This window comes from Xenopus laevis, chromosome 8S (genome assembly GCF_017654675.1).
Source record: "Xenopus laevis strain J_2021 chromosome 8S, Xenopus_laevis_v10.1, whole genome shotgun sequence".
In the NCBI taxonomy this organism is placed as follows: Eukaryota; Metazoa; Chordata; class Amphibia; order Anura; family Pipidae; genus Xenopus; species Xenopus laevis.
The window spans coordinates 38,501,856-38,524,989 of NC_054386.1; the positions used below are offsets into that span (position 1 = coordinate 38,501,856).

Here is a 23,134-nt window from a genome sequence, read left to right on the forward strand (position 1 = left end):
AACTTCCAAATAGGATAGGGACCTTTCCAATTGACTTACATACAAGATCGGCAGGTCCGAGATCAAGGATTTTTCTGATTCTGATTCCATCCTCGAGGTATAACAAATCTTTGAGGTTTTCTTTTAAACTAAAAATTCAGATTTTATAGTAAAAACTCTAGTTTTTGCATTCTGACTTTAATAAATAACCCTATTAATATTTTCCTTATTACAAGGGCTAATAGTGAACATAAATAAACCTATGTTGCCATACCAAACACCCTTATGAGGATGCTAGGGCATTCTAAGATCCAGTGTTTTATGGCTTTTGCACTCACAAAGTCTGAATGGCCAAGGATCTTTTTTGACTCTTTCAAACATTATTACAGGTTTACTCTTTAGGCACGGGTATGTATAAAGACATATGATTTTTCTGGTGAACATCGCCCTTATGCTGTACTCTGAATGAGTTAAGCCCGTTCATCCATGAAGTGTCTGCTCAGTCCAGCTGGGACCCATATTAATTAGAGTGATGCTTTTATAGAGCATGGGGAGACAGCCATCTGATGAAGCCTTGAGAGACACAAGTGCTTTTAGTGAATGAATAGAGTTAGTAAGAAGCTTCCGACCAGCAAACTGCTCTGTGATGACCACATGAGCACTGAGTCCCCAGACCTATAAGTGCCAGCGCCAGAATGAGCGTATCAAAGAAGTCAAAAATAATTAGGGGAATAACAGGCAGGACGTATTCTATATTCATTTCTGTGATTGCTGCTTTATTTCAGTAAAACATACAAAATCCCCTCCTTTATATGTTCTTTCACAGTGACCTACCAGGCAACCCCCAGACTGAAGATGTTAAGGTGCACTTGGACATGTATGGAATGTTAATCCTATTTTGTCATTTGCCTCTTTCAGGGGTTTATGTATTATAAATAATGCTTCCAGTTTCTTCAGAAATGTCTTAGGAAGAACAATTTACTGTTTAAAAATGGCTTGTCTCAGGCTTTCTGGGAAGTGCATACATCTTAACTGCCTACATATTGCTAGAATAAATGTGTGAATGTGAAAGGGGGCAGGTTTAGGGATGGTGGACTGTATATTGTTGGGATTGTTGTAGATCCAAGCTCAGCTCTGCATCTCACAGGGCTCCAGACAGGGCCGCCATCAGAAATCACGGGGCCCCGCACAACAAAATTTTCGGGGCCCCCCTCACGACACCTCCCTAACCATGCCCCTAACCTCGCCCTCACCTTAACCACGCCCCCTCACCACAAAGGTCATATTCACAAACCGTATGGTAGCCCTGCAGTATGGGGCTCAGGGGCCCTGCAGTATGGGGCTCTGGGGCCCTGCAGTATGGGGCCCAGGGGCCCTGCAGTATGGGGCCCAGGGGCCCTGCAGTATGGGGCCCAGGGGCCCTGCAGTATGGGGCCCAGGGGCCCTGCAGTATGGGGCCCAGCAGTATGAGGCCCAGGGGCCCTGCAGTATGGGGCTCAAGGGCCCTGCAGTATGGGGCCCAGCAGTATGGGGCTATGGGGCCCAGCAGTGTGGGGCTATGGGGCCCAGCAGTGTGGGGCTATGGGGCCCAGCAGTGTGGGGCTATGGGGCCCTGCAGTGTGGGGCTATGGGGCCCTGCAGTATGGGGCTATGGGGCCCTGCAGTATGGGGCCCAGGGGCCCTGCAGTATGGGGCCCAGGGGCCCTGCAGTATGGGGCCCAGGGGCCCTGCAGTATGGGGCCCAGGGGCCCTGCAGTATGGGGCCCAGGGGCCCTGCAGTATGGGGCCCAGGGGCCCTGCAGTATGGGGCCCAGGGCCCTGCAGTATGGGGCCCAGGGGCCCTGCAGTATGGGGCTCAGGGGCCCTGCAGTATGGGGCCCAGGGGCCCTGCAGTATGGGGCTCAGGGGCCCTGCAGTTCAGGGGCTACATTGGTGGCTCAGGGGCTACATTGGTGGCTCAGGGGCTACATTGGTGGCTCAGGGGCTACATTGGTGGCTCAGGGGACTTACCTGCTTGTGCTGGCGTCTTCTTCTTCCTCCAGGAGGGTCTTCTTCGTCGTCTTCACCGTCCGTTCGCTGTCTCCAGGAAGCACGTCCTCCTCCAGCGACGTCCTCAATCTTCTGACTGCAGGCGGCAGGCGGCGACGGCTTAAATAGAGTTGCGCCCGTGCGTACTGACGTCACGCGTACGCACGGGACGCAGCTCTGTGGGGAAAAATGCAGGGCAGAGTCAGGTCGCGGCCGGGCCCCCTGGAAGCGGGGAAATCCACCGGGCCCGGGAGGACTGTCCCCCCAGTGACCCCCTGATGGCGGCCCTGGCTCCAGACACCTCAATAACTCTGCAGGCCTGGATTTGTAGAGAGGCTACCAAGGCCCAGGCCGGCAGGATTTTAGTGGCGGCATGCTGCCCAACCACACCCACATTGGCTCAAAAACACTGGGAATGCACAGGAGATATGATCGTTTTTAAAATTTCCTGTAGGCCAATCCCCATTGCTCTGGTCCAGATGATGAAAATTTGATTAAATAAAATGGAGGGGATGGGGCAACGACAGCGGGCCTAGGGGCACCTGCAGGGCCGAACTAGGGGTAGGCAGAGTAGGCACGTGCCTAGGGCGCAAAGCTGGGGGGCGCCAGGCACGTACCTGCTGTGTCACCAACCCCATGTCCGGTCCCGTCTCTCCCTGACTGGGGCTGGAATTTTTTGCGCACGAGCACAGTTTTGCGCATGCGCACTTGAGAGCATTTTTGCGCACGCGCAACCAAGAGCACACTCAGCCGGCTCTGAGCACCTGCTATGTAAATCCGGCCCTGTAACTCTCAATCTTTACCTTGTTATGGTATGAAGAGCAGCTGATTCTAGTCTCTTAGTAACCATATAGCTATATGGTTCCACAATGACAATGGGGCATCTTTTCCCCCACTTTCTGAGAGTACCTTCCTTCTTTGAAAGGGAAACTTTGGTTAGGTGGTTTTTCCAATAACTTTAGACAGCGATCTGTTATATGTCTACATAATAAAGGCTTTTCAAAGGGTGTAGTGGCTGGCAGATGGTAATTAGCAGGTACTCATTATTACACTGGCATTCTGGGAAAACATCTAGCAGTGGGGGTAAAGAAAAAAAAAATCTTCATTGTCCTTGTGCATTGAGCCCTAACAATTTATATGTAGTAACCTGGGCAAGGTTGGTCCTAAACCAAAGCTTCATTGTGCAACTGTCAGCTGTACCATCTCTACATTACAACACGGTCATGTGGTACCGCGGTTTGGAGGCACTGGCCTAGAGCAGATCTGTATCTGAAACTGGACCTTGAGCAAGAGGTACAGTGGCAGTTACTTATTTTTTATAATTTTTTATAATTTTTATCATTATACCCAAAGATGGCTGCCTTAATTTTTTCTGTTCCATGGATACACTTTGTGTTACTACATGCATGTTTTCTCCTTAAAGGGGTTGTTCACCTTTGAGATAACTTTTAGTATGATGTAGAGAGTGATATTCTGAGATAATTTGCAATTTGTTTTTATTTTTTATTATTGAAGGCTTTTGAGTTATTTAGCTTTTTATTCAGCAGCTCTTCAATTTGCATTTTAAGCAATCTGGTAACTAGGGCCCAAATTACCCTAGCAACATACATTGATTTGAATAAGAGACTGGAATATGAATAGGAGAGAAGATGAATAGAAGGATCGGTAATAAAAAGTAGCAATAACAATACATTTGTAGCCTTACAGAGCATCTGTTTTTTAGAAGGGGACAGCGATGTCCATGCCCATTTGAAAGCTGCAAAGAATCAGAAGAAAAAGACAAATACTGTAGCTTAAAAAAAATAAAAAAAATAATGAAAACTAAGTTGCTTAGAATTGGTTGTTCTATAACATGATAAAAGTTATCTTAAAGTTGAACCACCCCTTTAATCAATGACAGTGCTCATGATTGGTCAACATCAGGGTAGCCTGAATCCATGAGAATCTTGGAACTTGATTGTACATCCTTACAGTGACTTATGGGTTCTGGGCCAAATAGAACCTGTACCTCTCCTTAGAATCCCTGAGTAGACAGGAATCACAATACTTCAAGTGAGCATAATAATGAAAGACTGAATATGTAATTACACTATACATGATATTTAGCCTTAGAATTCTGTTATTGCTTGGCTAAATGTTTCCCCTGAAAGCCATTAACTGCATGTATTTAACCAGCCATGCATTGTGCACTGGCATTTATGTGCTTTTCCAGATGGCTCCGCTGCCTCAAACTAGAGAATAGAGTGTGACTTCCAGCAATGCATTTCCCAGATAAAGCAAATGCTGCTGGGAAATACAAAGTGCTGTCACATCAGCTGAGGAACTAAGAATAAAAGCTGTTTTAGGCACCTCTATTCTCTAAGGAACTGGTTTGTCACATTGTGAAATCATTTTGATGTCTTAGGCTCTTAGGAGAATTCTAGAGCCGCTGCCCTTGTATGTCTCTTCTCTCTCTCCATCTTTTTCTTTTTGATAACATGTAAAGTATTTTGCCATGGAATAAAGGGAACTTGTTTTAGAGGCCATTAACAACACTTTGTTCACTTGAAAACTCATGGCACACACAGAGTATACTCCACTGGTATTTTGCAGCACCTTCAAACCCAACCACCCGTAATACGGGTAATGGAAACCAATGGTAACAGTTGGATTTTGTCCTTAAAACAATCAAAATGTGCATTTCCTAGCCAGTTAGCTACCTTTAAAGTGATCGACAGGCTGCATAGACAAGTTAGGGTGCAATTTGCATTCACCTGGTTACCCACAATAACAAGACCATTGCTTGCTGTGAGTAATTTCCACCCGAAACCTAACTTATCTGCTCCGTTGATGTGTATATGAACCAACATCTACCAATCTTTTCCAAAGCAGTGGAGCGGGGCATGGTGGGGTGGGGGGGGGGGTGGACTGGGGTAAAAAGGGCTGAGTTGGCATTCTCACAGCACATGTGCAAACTTTTTGGTCTGCCTAAAGTGCAGGGGATGCCCATGAGACTGGGGAAGATAGCAACGCCCCCCCCCTTGAAGAATACTACTCTGGGTTGGGTGTTTTTCAATTCACAGGGTCTCCAGCCCAAGGTAAAACAATTATTGTCATTGGTGGGGTATAACAAATTGTTACCCTAATAACTCCAGATTTCCGACTGCACGTCTCTCCACTGCCTGATAAGCACTTGTGGTGATCAATACTACTCCCACTTGCAGTCAGTGCCATCAATGGCATTCACCTGTCAGTTCGCCATAAAGGTTGGATCTCAGCATGGAGATACTCATGTGCATTTTCAGCCCAAAACTCTCCCATGTGTGGAGTGACAGGCTCCAGAGAGGAAATGAGATGCAAGCACATGGGCAACAAGAACTACAGCCCCCTATTTAAGCACAAATCTTGCTCTACATTCCTCCCAAATTAAGGCAGTTACCCATGAGCCTATGACAAGCTTCTCTGTCTGAGATGCAGATAGTAAAACACACACTATTTGCAAATATTTAAATACTATCAATGAAATACCCGGTCCTTTCGAGTGAAACGCTCTACTGCTTCCATGGGGCCTAAGCAGTGCTCGAATGCTGAAAACAATAGAAATCATTTCTGTGCCTTTTGGGGTAATTTTCATATTCTGTTTCTGATGCACTGCACATGGCTGTCTGCAGGAAACAAGGGGGAAATAATTGAAGCAGCACTGTTTCTTAGAAGCATTCAATAAAAAACCCCAAACGACTGTTTTATTTTAAAAAAAACTGTAATCGTTACCCAGTATAGCATTCCTGATACTTCACAAACTGGAGAATGTTCTAATATAGAGCAATACTAGGGTGAGACTGCGTGAAAGACAGAGGGACTGGTTATATGATTTTGGGGTTTTGCTGTCCGTTGCATGGATGAAGTGGCCGCACATGCCCCTCCTTGGCACACACTTAGAGGGGCTGCTGCAACTTATATGTGGATCCTGATCAGACCCTTATTAAAACACATGGGCCACATGGCCTGCATGTGGCCAATTTGGAAAAGTCAGTATGATGGCTCAGTTGTTACGTTGCAGTGCTAGGGTTGATCCTGACATGGACACCATCTGTGAGGAGTCTGTATGTTGTCCGTAGGGTTGTCACCCGGCCGGTATTTTACCGGCCTAGCCGGTAAAATACCTGCCAAGGCCGGGGCCGGTATTACAAATTTACCGGCAATATAGCTGCCGGTAAATTTGTAATACAATCAAAAGGAGCCCTCGGCCTGCCCCCAATCCCCTGCAATTTACCGTTTTTTTTTGCCTCTTCTAGCGTCCGCGGGTCTCCGTTGTGTGGCCCCGCCCCTTTTGACGTCACACCCCACCCTTTTGACGTCACACCCGCCCATTTGAGGCCCCGCCCCCCAGCAGCCGGTAAAATTTTTTATAAAAGGTGGCAACCCTATCTGTATGTTTGCATGAGTTTCTTTTTGGGTTACTATGACTATGAAGATTTTCATTCACCCAGGTCATGGTATATCTAATATAAGTTATTCAAAAAACAACTATACTTGCTGAGTAATTATTGAAGATGTTTCACTACTCATCCGAGCACCTTCTTCAGTTCAACTGACTGTCGGGGGAAATACTCGGCATATAGACTCTTCTACTAATCCAATCGCAGCGGCACATTGTAACTCTCAACACCTGTGAATTTCAGATGTCACCTCTTTGAAGAGTTATAATGTGCAGTTGCGATTGGATTAGTGGAAGAGTCTATATGCTGAGAACTTCCCACACCAGTCAGTTGAACTGAAGAAGCTGCTCGGATGAGTAATGAAACGTCTTCAATAATTACTTATATTAGATATTTTTGGGTTATTATTTCCTCAAATGCTCAGAGGCATGTTAAAGTAGTGATTACTAAACACGGATGCTGGACGCAAATGGACACATTGTTGTGGGTATCAACACAATTCATTTGAGGTACTTACACCTAAACACACTGCTGCCAGGCCCCATGAAGGGTAGAACCTGGTTCAGTTGCACCCTCCACCCCAATGGTACTTACTAGAGGTCATAACCTGGACAAGGAGGGCAGGGCATTAATGTTGGTGGGGGTGGTGCAATGCCATAGGGGCAGGTCCATGACATCGGGGGGAGGGGGATCAGTGACTTTTGGGGGTAGGCCGTGATGTTGAGGCTATAGCTTCGCACAGTCGTAACAGGGCCTAGGGTTGCCTCCTGTCTGGTTTAGACCTGGACAGCCCAGTTTTTGGAAGGGCTCTCTGAGTTTTCCAAATTGGGAAAAATGGACAGGATTCTCCTACACTGATGCAGCAATTGGCCAATCATGGTTCACCACATCACGGCCACAATGTCAGCAGTCTGCCCTGTGACATCACTGGCAGGCCCCCTTCCCCAAAAGGTGACAACTCAAACATGGAGGGGGGGCGCTGGGAGTGACACAATCATGACTGCTGCAACTTGCATCCAATTTCCTACCACACACGCGCAATTGCTTTCGTTCTAATGTAACAAATGCAGTAGGTGCCCACTATGGAATTGTGGCATAAAATGCTGCTTTGTATGGAAATTAATCCTTTCAGTTTAAATGACTGTTCAACAGAATCATGTAGCTCATATAATTCCAGTACAGGTATAAGACCTGTTATCCAGAATGCTTGAGGCCTGGGTTTTTCCAGATAAGGGATCTATCTGTATATTGGATCTTCATAAAACAAGTCTATAATTTTAAACACTAAAACCCAATAGGATTGTTTTGCCTCCACTATGGTTTAATTATATCTTAGTTGGCATTAAGCGATGACAAGTCCATTATTTGGAGGTTTTTGGATAACACGTCTCCAAATAACAGATCCCATACCTGTATAATATAAAATGATATCCAACTTAGTGTCAACTTTGTATTCAAAAGGGTATTTATAAAAAAAAAAAGATGGCTAGATGGCCCCTATCCCTTCATATGGCCCCTATGTAGTGCTGAGCTACAAAACCTGTGGATATTTATCCATCTCCCCCAGACTAAAGAAGCACAAAGGCCTGCACTGTATCTGCTGACTGTCTCTGCACACACACACACACACATGTGATTCAGTAATCCTTTCAGTCTTCTTGTTTGCTTGCTGGAGTGAATCATATATAATGGGTGCCCTGCTAACATGGCCAAGGTGAATATATACCAAAGGTGGCTGTTTCAATGTATTTGAAGGAAAAAGTCATTGGAAAAGGATACTTGTGAATAGAAGACAATCAGTATAGTACGTCAGCCGTGCTTTTGATGCTCCTGATAAAGGCACTCGTGGAGCAGTAGAAAAGAGTGCCTGGATGACAGAATTAGGCACAGTAACTGTATTTCCCCTGTCTCTATGAAGCCCCCACGCCTTCTTATGACTCACATGTCCCAATGCTGATGGGCAGTGGTACAATGTACTTGGAAACTTGGCAGCACAAATTGCTTCATTGAACCACAACTGCTTTCTCCAGAAGCCCATGGATAACACTCAGCCACAACACTAGCTTGCTGATGTCACATTCCTGCCCCCCTCCCTTGAACTTTATAAGCGGGTGCTTTCATCCATTCCTCTTTGGGTGTAATTAGATTGGAATGCTCTGCTGGACACCATGAACTCCCAGTACAATGGCAGCTCTGATCTCGGAAGTCCAACCTCATCTGGGGTTATATTTGTATTGACTGCACTATGGGTGCACAGATGTACAAGCAATTGTACGTTAAAATACCCTCTGGATATTTACATCAAGATGCATGCAATTAAAGGCCAATCAGAATACAAAAATAGAATAATCGGAAACTGTAGAATGATTTACTATTATGCAACATTGTACTCCTTGCTAACAGAAATGGGGGGGGCACAAAAGGCGGGTGGCGGATTGACTTGAGGGTCTGCAGACTCAGGTGGGTGCAAGTTCCATGAATATAGGTATGCTTATGAACTTTAAGATGAGTTCTAATATCCTTATATTTTCAGCAGGGAGGTAAAAGTATTCTTTATAGAGCACTTTAACCGGGTTTAATGTGATAGAATTTGTGGAACCACAAAGAGACTTCTGATGGTATTATATTTTGCAATGGATATACATATATATATATATATATATATATATATATATATATATATATATATATATATATATATATATATATATATATATATATATATATATTGAAAAAAACTCCCAGCAGCCCACAGGATAGCCCACTCACTTTTTGGTAGGTACCACAAGTTCAATTGGTACAGGGTACCAGACCTGGACTGGCAATCTGTGGGTTCTGGCAAATGCCAGACGGGCTGTTGTATGAATCCATACACTGTCACTTTTTAGTGGGCTGGTGGGGGGCTGTTTGAGCCTCTTTGAAATTGAAATTCCAGGGCCTATTTTGACTCCCAATCTAGACCTGCAGGGTTCTATAATAAATTGGTACAGGGTCATATGATAAATCTGTACAGGGTCCTATAATAAAAGAGATTGCAGCAGTATAGAAAGTAGCAAAGCCACATAATAAAAACCATCTCCCCTTTAAGCTTTAGAGAATGTGCTGATCAGTGCCTATGCATTGCTCATTATAGCTCATCATTGCAAAAAGAAAAACAGCAAATTCAAGCATTTTTTGTGTGTGGATTATAAAACGCAGACTATGGAACACATTTCGGTGCAGACTCTGCATATTTTGATGGATGGGGGAGAAGGTGGAAATAAATGTGATAGGAAAACCAATGTAAGGGTATAACATTATCCGGGTTTGAATTGTCAATTAGAGCATTATTATAATGTGCAGTCAGAGCTTTCGGATTGTTCCGAAGGCACAAGGAGCAAAAAGTGCTCCATTGGTGAGGGTACCAGACAATTGACTGGCTGAGAACTGCCGGGCTGGCCCCAAATGAAAGTGCTAGAGAAAGAAGGAGCACAAGTGCATATCTGTAAAGAGTACCCCTGCCCATGGGATGGCTACACTCCAGTGTCGGACTGGGATACCAGGGGCCCACCAGAAAATGTTAGTCCAGGGGCCCATTCTCCAAACTATTTCTCCTCTTGCTCACCTCACTCAACCTCTATTTTTCAAGTCTCTTTTCTTTCTATTCTATTATTTATTATTCTTTATCTATTTGGCATCTATTTTACCATACAGCAGTAGGTATTGACCATGAAACAGGCCAAATGCGTTGGAGCTGGAGGGCCCACTGACACTTGGTATCCCGGTGGGCCAGTCCGACACTGCTACACTCTGCACCTCGGGCACAATGTTGGAGGGCACATCCAACATTGTGGGGCTGGTGGGGTCTGCTGCATAGTAGTGGGTCCTCTCCCCTTCTGTTGGTATGTTTCACTACCCTCCACAAGCTGGTGGGGAAGTCAGAGATTTGGAGGAAATTACACACGGCAAGCTTTCCAAAGTTCTTTATCTCAGGGGGAGCCCAGGATGTAGTAGTTATGCTGCTGCGCCTGCTTCCAATTCATATAAGACCCCTTTTGTGTTTATTCAACTTTAACATTGTTATACACTAAAGCCTGGGCTTCATGTGATACTGAACTACTGATTTCCATTCTAAAGAGCAATTTGAGCTTAAGAACACTGTTTGCTTTCCCTCTTAAAAAGACAATTAAAGGAAAATGTACACTATTCCCATTCTTCAGTACAGAGTCATTTTTTCAGGAGTGTTGTTTAGTTGCACGCTTTAAAAATGAAATGAGGCTGCCATTTTGCCTGCAGCTAACAGAATGAATTCCAATCAATCAGAGCCACACAGAGGCCACATTGCCATGAAAATGGTATAACAGTTGCTTGGATTTTCCAAGCATTAACACTAGAGTGCTTCTCGGGCCAGAAGCTTCCATGTTGTACTCGACAATAAAGCCATAACATGAATGTGTTGTATTGTTTTCTAAACTGGTCAGTATAATTTTCTCCCATCAAGATGATGGCCCCCCACTGCTTGCCTTTATATTCCTTTTGTTCTGCAAAGAAGCATGAATCTGAATGGAGCTGGCTTGTCCAGACCTCCATGTTATATAACAGTCGTGCCATTCAGTCTTAGTAAGGGGGAAAAGCAAAATAAGCCTCATTGGATGATATTTGGCTAGAACGAGATCAATCTGAAAAATAACCTGGGGACATTTGATATTTTCATCTCCCTTCGCTACGCCCCCCCCCCCACACACACACAGTGAACTCCACTTTGATCCTCTGCCTTATACCAGTTTATTGAGATCAGAAGTGATTAGGATCAAGATAACTTATCTGGGAAATGGTTTCCATGCTTGCTATGGGAGCCAGTGATGCCTTTATTAGTAGGAATGCAATTAGAAGATAACAGCAAAGCCTTTCTTTAAAGGGACTTCATGCTCAGATAATCTGTGGCTGAAATCATCATATAATGCTTAATAAGATAGCACAGGTTTGCAAAATAATTCAGTATACTTGTATCTAAAATTCACTGGTTACAGGACTCCAGGGCTGAATGTAACATTTCTATCATGAGCACCATGTTAGCCTTGCCACTTATAGTAACCAATCAGCAGTCAGCTTATTACTGGTATTCCTTCATCTGGACTGGATGATTTGCTTAACGTATTTTGCAAAATAGGCATTGGGTAGGAGGCAGTGGGTAGGGGTCCTGCCTAGGGGCCCTGTCAGACAGGAAAACCTGGGTTTATGATGGGACGACTATTAGCCAAACCCTGACCACTAGACCATGCACTCATATCCATTACTTTGTCTATTACACATCAAGGTTTGGATTGACAGGAAGGTTTTGGACAGAGGTTACAATGTTTTTTGCAAATCACAAGGAACCAGTCAAGAGAGAGCATTTACTGGTTTGAAAGCAAATGTGTGATCATACTAATAGATCTTTAGAGAGGAAATATTCTGTAATTTTTTTTTGAATAGAACGTGGAGGCCCTATTTTAGCTAAAAGCTCAACAGGGTTAAGAATGCAAAATCCTATCACCAATCTCTGTCCTCCTAACCATCCATTTCCCTTGTGTGGTGCTATCTGCTTGCATTTTAGTTTCCATGTGCTGGCTCTTCCTTGTGAGCCATACTCCTTGACAAATGGATCTGCTAATAAATGTATTGACTTCAGGCAGCCATTTGTGGTTTTCAGTGTCTCTCTTGTCTTTCCTGTTGGCAGCCAAGCCACGTTAAGTCGGTACCAATCCCAAGACCTGTCCATTTGAGTGAAAAATGCTTGCTTATGTTGAACTGCACAGTGCATCTGTGTCTGTCCTAATTCTGTCTGTCCTTGCAATCAGCCTTTTGCCAAATGATTTCCTTTCCATTCTCTCTTTCTTTTCCTTCCTTTCTCATGTTTCAGCAGAGATTGCCAACGTTGTATTCCTAGATGCAATAAACCTTTTAAAAGCCTTGCTACCTCTAAACACTGTCTTAATGGGATTGGTAATTGCAAGGCAAATGGCATTTTCATTTCATATTGCTTTTCAGAGCCTCTGCCACACCCTATTTCCAATTCAAACAAGCGAGCAGATGAATGCACATGAGCCTTCGTTCCAAAGGCAGATTGATCGTCTGGCCTCCGCCACCACCTCCTTCTGCCCTGCAGTCTTCCTTAGCTTATTTTTTCCAGTTGACTTTCATTTCATTCTTGCCATCTGTAATCTGATGAGCACAAGTGAAGAGAAAAGATACATTATCTGCTCAATACAACAAATACAATGCAGTTATCGGCAGCCCCCTGCTTCGTTGCCATTGTTTGGCAATCAGATTAGGCAAATGGCTTCTGGGAGATCCAGCATGCTCAGCTTGTGTGCCGATGGGCTGTGATAGAATCATTACATAGTGGAACAATAGAGCCCAGTGACTGGTAAATGAGGAATAGGCTGAAATGTGTTAGTGACAGCTTAACAAGATACGAGTAACGAGAGTGAATTTAACAAGAGCATTGTAACATTATACAGGAGCTGCTGCAGGAATCACATCAGATCATTGCATTGGCGAGGCTCCGGCAGCTGTTCCCCTGCAGCAAGTCCGCTTGCTTGGCGCAAAGCTTTTAGATATTTCCTGAGCATGAATGATGCCACTTAGGGGTTTCCTGCTCTGGCATCACTGGGTTTGAAGTCTTTCTGTTGTGGTTAGGACTTCTGGTTTATCCATCCACTGGGAGATAGACAGGAAAGGTTTTATTTCCCGAAAGTGTCTCTTCTCTGTGAAATTGGAACTATATCCTATAATAAGGAAGATTTATTGCTTTATTGTGGGCATAGCCATTGTCTGTATCTGTTCATCTGAGAGCTGACATGCTGCTTCCCTTGACTGAGCAGAATCTTACATGCCTTCAAATACAAAAACTTCAGCAGCAAAATCTCTAGTGTCAAAGGATGCTGGTGTAATATAGCAGGATTATTCAAGCTTTCTCTGCCATGTTAAAGAACCACTCTCACTTATATAAAGCAGCCATGATGCCAGTGCATGTTCGGTAAAGGAAATAACCTCCGCCGTTATATTTAATCGACAATGTCTGACCAAAGCCCTGTTCTTCTCTTAAAGTGATACTGACAAAAAAACTGCTCTTCAAAATATGACTGTACATTAGAAGTTACCTGTAGGTCATGCTGATGTTTTTGCTGATAGGTTTGCTTTTGTAAGCAATTGTTACTTGAAGTTTCAAAGCCTGACTGTTTTGCTGACCTGAATGTTCCTTCCCAATATGTCAATTAGAGTTTCTAATGCTAACAGACTACTGCAGTTCAATTATGGCACGCTCCTCTTAGGGTGGTGGCAGACGGGGAGATTAGTCGGCCAGCAAAAAAATCTTCGCTTCTGCAGGCAACTAACCCCCCTGAAATGCCTTTCCGCCGGCAAGAATACGAATTGCCGGCAGGATGGCATACAAACCGCTTCGTATTTCTGAAGTAGCCCAAAGTTTCCTCATGAGGCAACTTCTGCCGACTTCGGAAAACCGAAACAATTTGTATGCCATCCCGCCAGCAACTCGTATTCTTGCCGGGCGACTAATCTCCTTGTCTGCCACTTCACAGCATGAAGGATCAGATAAGTTATTTGAACTAACTAGGTAAATACTTTTATGGCAGAATTATAAATAGCATGAAAAAACAATGAATGACATTTAGTATGTTAGAGAATGGCCAATTCTAAGGAACTTTTGAATTAGCCTCCATTTCTTCTTTTATATCGTTTTCAATTATTTGCCTTCTTCTTCTGACCCTTTCTAGCTTTCAAATGGGGTCACTGACCCCATCTAAAAAACAAATGTTTTGTTAGGCTACAAAAGTATTGTTATTGTTACTTTTTATTACTCCTCTTTTTATTCAGCCCCTATCCATATTCCAGTCTCTCATTCAATTCAATGCATGGTTGCTAGGGTAATTTGGACCTTAGCAACCAGATCACAAAGAAATCACAAGGAGCTGACGAATAAAAAGCTAAAGAACTCAAAAAACACAATACTGGACAAAATGAAAACCAATTGCAATTTGTCTCACTCTGTACATCATATTAAAAATTAATTTAATGTTAAACAACCCCTTTAAGATCTGCTGGCAAGGTCGCCAAATGAGTGAATATTTACCTGCTGGGCCCCGGGTCAATAATTGGTTTATAATGGGCAACTATGTAGTCATATCAAGAGAGGACCACATCAACATACTAATTTGTTCCTCGTCCAATGGCATTTTCAAACCTGCCTAAACAGTTGAGGAAGCCTTAGGGGAGGGCCCATTCATGGGTAGTGCTGAAGGGGCAAATGATTTGCTCAAAGGCGTTGTTTACCTTTAAATTTACTTTTAGTATGACGAAGAGTGTTATATTATGAGACAGATTGCAATTGGTCTTCCTTTCTTATTATTTATGGTTTTTGAACTATTTAGCTTTTTGTGCAGCAGTTCTCTATTTTGGAATTTTAGCTGCTATCTGGTTGCTGGGTGCAAGTTAACCTAGCAAGCAGGCAGTGATTTGAAAGAGAGACTTCTAATTTGAATCAGTAGCATGGAATTAAGGGGGTTATTTATTAAAGTCCAAATGCAAAAAAACTAGAAAAGTTCAAGTTTTTTAACTATACAATCGGAATAAGCCAAATATTTTGGGCTTCTCCGCTGATTCCACAAAAATTTAGACTTTTCTGAAAAAGTCATGCTTTTCCCAACCCTTTTTCCTTTATCTGAAGGCTACTGAAGTGCCATCTCAAGGCAGTGACCACAGCTATAACCAATAATAGGTAAAGTCAGCAGCTATTCCTTTTCTATTGCATTTATCAATTCTTTTATTTGTCCTTCAATCAGTTGCATCTTGCTGAGAAGCAGCAATATTTCCAAACCAGTTTAATTGTAATAAATAAACTGAGAGGGAGTCATATGGACCTATGTCCCCAGCACGCTTTTATATTAGAACAGGTGCCACCCTGGTAATGTGCTATGCTCACTGAATCATGCAATAACAGGGCATAATTAATGTTTAACAGCAGCTGAATGGCACCTGTCCAGTAATATTACTCCATTCACCATGGGGACCACTAATCAGTGCATTATCAAGGTGCATGAACACAGTAGTTCAGCTAGATCAGGGATCCCCAACCTTTAGAACCCATGAGCAACATTCAGAAGTAAAAGGAGGTGGGGAGCAACACAAGCATGAAAATAGTTCGTGGGCAGCCAAATAAGGACTGTGATTGGCTATTTGGTAGCCCCTATGAGGACTGGCAGCCTATAGAAGACTCTGTTTGGCAGTACAACTGGTTTTTATACAACCAAAACTTGTCTCTAAACCAGGAATTCAAAAAATAATCACCTGCTTTGAGGTCACTGGGAGCAACATCCATGGGGTTGGAGAGCAACATGTTGCTCACGAGCTACTGGTTGGGGATCACTGAGCTAGATAATTACTGTCCTCCAAATACAGCATCCAATCAAAATTCCTCATTGGAGATAATCCATTTTCCTGTTGACTTGACTAGCTCACATTGACGTTGAGCAGCTTAGCTTTTCCTGTATTCCACCAAACAGACCTGACACCCTTCCTGGAAATGTTCTCTATTCTTCTTCTTTTTAGTTACATTCTTTTTCTTTTGTGCCCATTGTCAATTCTCAGGACATGGGTGCTAGTGATATGCAGGCCAGCCCAAATACAAAGTAACATATTAAGTTAGGTTGAAAAAAGACACACATCCATCAAGTTCAACCTTTTAACACTTTTTTAACCTGCCTAACTGCTAGTTGAACCAGAGGAAAGCAAAAAACCCCATCTGAAGAAGACTCTCCAATTTGCCTCAGAGGGGGAAAAATTCCTTCCTGACTCCAAAATGGCAATCGGACCAGCCCCAGGATCAACTTGTACTACGAGCTATCCTTAATAACCCTGTATTCCCTCACTTGCTAAAAAGCCATCCAACCCCTTCTTAAAGCTATCTAATGTATCAGCCAGTACAACTGATTCAGAGAGTGATTTCCACATCTTTACAGCTTTCACTGTAAAAAAACCCCTTCCGAATATTTTGGTGAAACCTGTTTTCTTATAATCGGAATGGGATTTCTGCACGACATCCTCAAGCTGATTGTGGTTCAGGCTGAACTTTAGACTCTATTCTCCCTGTGTGCAGTCTTCTTCTGCCCCACTTTTTATATACTCACGTAAGCCCCACCCCTTTTGCGACGCGAGTGTCAGACGCAGTTATATAAAGAGGGGAGCGCGTCGGGTTACTGTGAAACTGTGCTCCAGTGCGCATGCTCAAAGCTTCGCTCCAGCGGGCATGCGCGAAATGGCGTGCGCGCATGCGCAGAAGCGCATTTATGCGAAAGATACATGCCCCCAGCTTTGCGCCCTAGGCACGTGCCTACTCTGCCTACCCCTAGTTCCGGCCCTGCACCTAGACATAGTTAATGTGTTACTATGGCGGTTAGGCAGGTTTTATATATAGACTTAAAAGGTTAATCTTGTTTGTAAGCAGGGTCAGACTGGGCCAGTGGGACACTGGAAAAAAACTCCACGGGCCCTGGGACTCATGGGCCCCCACTGGCCCAGACCTGCTCCCCCAGCTGCCCCATAAAGAGGCAATGTTGCACTGCTGCGGCATTCGCGCATGTTCACATCGCATCTTTCGCGCATGTGCGCACCAAGGCCTGGAATTTCGAGGTCAGGAGGGGGCCCCCAGGGACTGCCAGCCTCAGCCTCAGAAGGCCCCCTAACGATCCAGTCCGACCCTCTATGTAAGCATGGCTGCTGCCAGTTTACCACTCCTCCATGCACTTCTGTGAGAATATACTGACACCTCTGAGATGCGGTGTCTGTATATGGACGTGCTGTGATGCATCTTGTTAGATCCTTTATTGGGTTATCAGCAGAATAGCCTAATGCTGATGGCAGATGAACTACAACTCCCAGCATCATCAGCTAAGCGGAAATTTGTGTGTGCGCCAATAAATAACATCTGAAACAAAACTGCAATTAGCTGCTCCCTCTAGCCCTTCAAATAAATGGATTTTTATAGCACAGGGATAATATATGCACGTGTATTTCCATATCACCCATTTGCTTCTAGGGGTTTCGCTTAATGAGATGAAAAATTTGTAATCCTTGTTCTGTAATCCATATCCGCTGGGAAATACAGGATTGTTATCAGTGCTGTAACCAGAGATCAGAGATTAGTGCAGAATTGGCCCTAAAAAGCCAAGCGGTACCACTGAAGCGGTGTCAACTGTACAACTCTCTCAAATGGAAAGCGTTAAATGCATCAAAATAATTAGCCCCAAGAGGCCATATTGCCCATTTCATCTTGTAACCTACTTGGCTGTGGTACATGTATCTGAACAGCCACTGTCAGACTGGAGTGTCCGGAGCCCAAGCTCATACAAATGTCACCCCCTCGTTGCATACCACTTATCTTGTTCCCTCTTGTGGCTGTGATCAAGGGCAGAGAGCAACAGTGGCCGCTAAAAGAAAAACTCAAGCCACACCCAACCGTGACCTTCACCCGCCAGTGCGAGTATATAAAATGGCCCATACAGAGGCGGAAGTGGGGCAAAAGAAGGCTGCAGGCAAGGAGAATGGAGGCCAAAGTTCAGCCCAAACCTACGGATCCCGAGGGTTTCAGCACGGCCCACACATCACTAGTGCCCGCAGTTGCAGGCAGGGTGGGCAGGCTTGGGTCAATGGAGCCTACCAGGTTTTTTCCCGGTGTCTTTTCTGCCCAGTCTTACCCTGTGAACAACTAAGGACTGCCTACAGAAGGAAAGCCCTGCCTGTTTTATACCCTACATATGACTAAGATTTCCATAGGATTTGTAGACTTGAGCTGCTGGTTTTCCCCATATCACAGGGACGTAATTTGTTATTGCAGACTTACTCCTTAGTTGCTCTAGCCGGCTGCAGAATAGTAAGGAATGGGCGAGAATAAGTGTAATGTGTTTCTCTTCATGATGAAACCAGCCAGTGTATATCTCAGATTATGATATGGTGTAAGTTATAATGAAACAGGCAGAAATCATAATGCATTCTTTATAAATAAGTGGTTTCCAGTTTCACTGAAGCATAACCACTTCTATAAAGTGCTCACACCAGCTCTGTAATCTGCAAGTGCAAATTAGCCTCTCTCTCTTTATATGTATATATATAGGCTTAATATGTCACCTATGCACATATCTTGACAAGGAGGAATTTATTCTGCTTTCTAGATTTTTCTCTCTCTGCCATCAATATAATCATATTAATGCACATTGTCACTCTGTACCCTGCCTTCAACAACTGGGAGATGACAGGGGAGAGGGGGTTGCATGACTGAATCCTCACCTATTAGTGTTGCATCAATAGCTGCTGCTCAGGGCCCTGATTATGAAAAAAAATAAAAAATAAATATATATATATATATATATATATGGGTATGCAAGAGGAAGGCATTGTCATTACAGAAGGAACTGGATATGTTTTGGGGTAATACAGCTACAAAGGTATAGGTGTTGTGCAGTTACTTATAACTCATTTTTCTATAACTGCTTTAAAAAAAACAACAGCAAATTATTAGAGGGGGATCATGGAGTCCCAGTTAGTGCTGGGCGAATTTATTCGCCAAGTGCGAATTCACAGCGAATTTCCACGTTTCACCACCGGCGACAATTCTGACGACGGCGACAATTCTAGGCGCCCATTGACTTTAATGGGCGTCAGAATTGTCGCCGGCGTCGGAATTGTCTGGAAAAAAAAGTTAGATAGAGTTAAAAGGTTGAACTTGATGGACGTGTGTCTTTTTTCGACCTAACTTACTATGTTACTATGTATCTTTGGTCTAAGACTTTAAAGGGGTTGTTCACCTTTGAGTTAACTTTTAGTATGTCATAGAGAGTGATATTCTGAGACAATCTGCATTTGGTTTTCATTTTTTATTATTTGTGGTTTTTGAGTTATTTAGCTTTTTATTCAGCGGCTCTCCAGTTTGCAGTTTCAGCTATCTGGTTGCTAGGGTCCACATACCCCAGCAACCATGCATTGATTTGAATGAGAGGCTGGGAAATGAAAAAGAGAAGCCTGAATAGAAAGACGAGTTATAAAAAATAGCAATAATAATACATTTGTAGCCTTACAGAGTATTTGTTTTTCAAATGGGATCAGTGACCCCCAGCTGGAAAGAGTCAGAAGAAAAAGGCAAATAGCTCAAAAGCTATAAAAAATAAATAATGAAGGCTAATTGAAAAGTTGCTTGGTATTAGCCATTCTACAACATGCTAAAATTTAACTTAAAAGGTAAATCAACCCTTTAAGTTAATTTAGTGTCTTATAGAATGGCTAATTCTAAGCAATGTCCAGTTGGTCTTCATTGTTTTTTTTGACAATTATTTTGACTCTTTCCAGCTTTCATATGGGGGTCGCTGACCACATCTAAAAACAAAATTAATATTTATTTCTACTTTTTAATTACACATCTTTCCATTCAGGCCTCTACTATTCATATTTCAGTCTCTTATTCAAATAAATGCATGGTTGCTGGGGTAATTTGGGACATAGCAACCAGATTGCAGAAACGGCAATATGGAGAGCTTCTGAATACAAAGCTAAATGACTCACAAAACCACAAATAATAAAAAAAAAATTGCAAATTGTTTCAGATTATCACTCTCTACAGCATACTAAAAGTTAACTCAAAGTTAAACAACCCCCTTTAACCCTGTAATACAATACATTTCAATAAACACTGGGTGTTGTTTTATAGCACTAAGGGAATGGGCCATATATCCATGCCGAGTTATGGCCTGAGGCTGTGCTTCCTGATACGAATGGCTAATTTTAATCCAAAGTAATCTAATTAGTGCTGTAAAACTGCTCTAAAACAGTATACAGGGTACAATTTGCAGTCTTTCTGTATAAGGGGAGAATCACCAGTCCAGAGGGCAATTGCTGCCCACAATTATCCTGGATATAGAACTCTGAAGGTACATATGTTTGTTGGTGACAAATAACAGGGTGTTCTGCATGGCTAGGGCCCTCTCTACCAGCACAATAAATGCCATGAGCCATTGGTAAGAGGTGCCTGCTTGGAAGGATTTGCTACTTCACCTAATTAACTGTCATTTATTATGTGCATTGTGCCCACAAGTGATAAAACCTGTAACTTTGCCAATGACAAAAACACCCACTAATATGAATGATTTGTCCAACAGGTTAAGAACATCAGTGATTAATTCAGTACATTCCTTATCGGAGGCTCCGGCAATGCAGTTCCAGTATTAAGGTAATGGCTCTTTATGTTGCAAGATGTAAAAGCTAGCAGGGCAGTGGGTAGTTGTAGTGGGTAGTGGGAGTTTTCCTAATAGAAGGAGTTTTACTTACATCCATGACTAACCAGTTCATGTCATTTGGGCCTATATGCCATACCATCTTCTGCCTTCTTGTTTAAGGATTACAATACAAAAGTAGGGTTATGGGAGGTGATAAGGAAAATTATGACCATCCACTTTAGGTAGCATGTCTTGACCAGGGACACCTGAGACCCCACCTGTAAATATAAAGTCTAGCTATACTCCACTTGTGCAGAACCATCTGAAGATTCTGGGTTAGAGCCAACCCTCAGCCTTACATTTATAGCCCAACATCAATGGCATAACTAGATATTACTGGGCCCCCCTTGAAGCTGCAGGGTCTGATTCCTCTGTAATTATGCACCTGCCCAACATGCTGCAGAACATCTAGGGTTGTGACTTCCGGCACATATTGCCTGACTGATGATTGATCAGTTCTGAGCATGATAAGCACACTGGGATCAATGTTTCTATCAGTAGCTGCGGATGGACTAATGGCTCTGTCAATACATGCTTGAGTTTTTAGCATTTAACCCTATAACATTTAGTAGGGTCACCAAGCGAATGTGTGCCAAGCAGAGCGTGAGCCCATTAGGTGCAACATTGCAGAGGGACAGCACAGCTCATCAAGAATTTATAAGGTTTTTTAAAAATAGTTTATGAATGGTCAGAGTGATTGCAGCAACAACATATTAACCCCTGATCTACGAAATAGGAATTGTATGCTCTAAAATGTTTTTGCTTCATTGTGGAGTTACTGTATATACACTACACACTGATTACACTGCCAGAACCCCATAACCCTGTCTTTGACCCATCCTGTCCCAGTAATGGTAGTGCCGCAGTACGGGCCCACCCTGAACCCAACCTCTAGGACCCCTTACCTGACTAAAGGAAGCGCTATGCCACATACAGTCATATGAAAAAGTTTGGGAACCCCTCTTAATTCTTTGGAGTTTTGTTTATCATTGGCTGAGCTTTTAAAGTAGCAATTTCCTTTTAATATATAACATGCCTTATGGAAACTAGTATTTCAGCAGTGACAAATTTTATTGGATTAACAGAAAATTTGCAATTTGCATTATAACAAAATTAGACAGGTGCATAAATGTGGGCACCCCAACAGAGATATTACATCAATACTTAGTTGAGCCTCCTTTTGCAAATGTAACAGCCTCTAGACGCTTCCTATAACCTTTGATGAGTGGATCTGGATGATGGTATTTTTGACCATTCGTCCATACAAAATCTCTCCAGTTCAGTTACATTTTATGTTTGTCGAGCATGGACAGTCTGCTTCAAATCATCACGTAGATTTTCGATGATATTCAAGTCGGGGGACTGTGACGGCCATTCCAGAATATTGTACTTCTCCCTCTGAATACTGTAAATGCCTTTGTAGATTTCAAAGTGTGTTTAGGGCCATTGTCTTGTTGGAATATCCAACCCCTGCGTAACTTCAACTTTGTGACTGATGCTTGAACATTGTCCTGAAGAATTTGTTGATATTGGGTTGAATTTATCCGACCCTCGACTTTAACAAGGGCCCCAGTCCCTGAACTAGCCCCACAGCCCCACAGCATGATGGAACCTCCACCAAATTTGACAGTAGGTAGCAGGTGTTTTTCTTGGAATGCAGTGTTCTTCGTACGCTATGCAAAACACTTTTTGTTATGACCAAATAACTAAATTTTGCATAAAACAAGCGACTCACTGTTTGTGGCGTGAGTGCAGAAAGGGTTTCTTTCTCATCACTTTGCAATACAAATGTTCTTTGTGCAAATTGCGCTGAATTGTAGAACATTGTACAGATACACCATCTGCAACAAGATGTTCTTGCAGGTATTTGGAGGTGATCTTTGGGTTGTCTGTAACCATTCTCACCATCATCCGCATATGCCGCTCCTGTATTTTTCTTGATTTGCCAGACCTGGGTTTTACAGCAACTGTGCCTGTGGCCTTCCATTTCCTGATTATATTCCTTAAAGTTGAAACTGACAGTTTAAATCTCTGAGATAGCTTTTTGTAGCCTTCCTCTAAACGATGATACTAAACAATCTTTGTTTTCAGATCTTTTGAGAGTTGCTTTGAGGATCCCATACTGTCACTCTTCAGAGGAGGGTCAAACAGAAGCACAACTTGCAATTGGCCACCTTAAATACATTTTCACATGATTGGACATATCTGCCTATGAAGTTCAAGGCTCAACAAGCTAATGCAAACAATTTGGTTGTGCCAGTAATCAGTATTGAGCAGTTACATGCATTCAAATTAGCAAAATTACTTTTTTCATATGACTGTATGTAGTCGGGTCTGAACTGGGATTTGAGCACAACAGTTATGGTGAGCGAGGAAGCCTACAGTACATACAGAAAAAACAACATATAA

The 23,134-nt window shown here is 43.1% G+C and overlaps 2 protein-coding genes across 11 annotated transcripts in view; one reads left to right on the plus strand and one right to left on the minus strand.

Annotated features, from left to right (window-relative positions):
* avpr2.S (arginine vasopressin receptor 2 (nephrogenic diabetes insipidus) S homeolog) overlaps positions 1-23,134 on the minus strand; it is a 450,241-nt gene that overhangs the window by 264,090 nt on the left and 163,017 nt on the right. The gene's annotated exons all lie outside the window — the stretch shown is intronic.
* The window catches only part of l1cam.S (L1 cell adhesion molecule S homeolog), a 119,989-nt gene that overhangs the window by 33,015 nt on the left and 63,840 nt on the right, over positions 1-23,134 (plus strand). For 6 of the 8 annotated variants that reach the window (XM_018231827.2, XM_041574064.1, XM_018231824.2 and 3 more), the window contains exon 2: positions 20,609-20,679. The exons of 1 other annotated variant lie outside the window; for it this stretch is intronic. The gene's annotated coding sequence lies outside the window, so the exon portion shown is untranslated. 8 annotated transcript variants of the gene reach the window in all.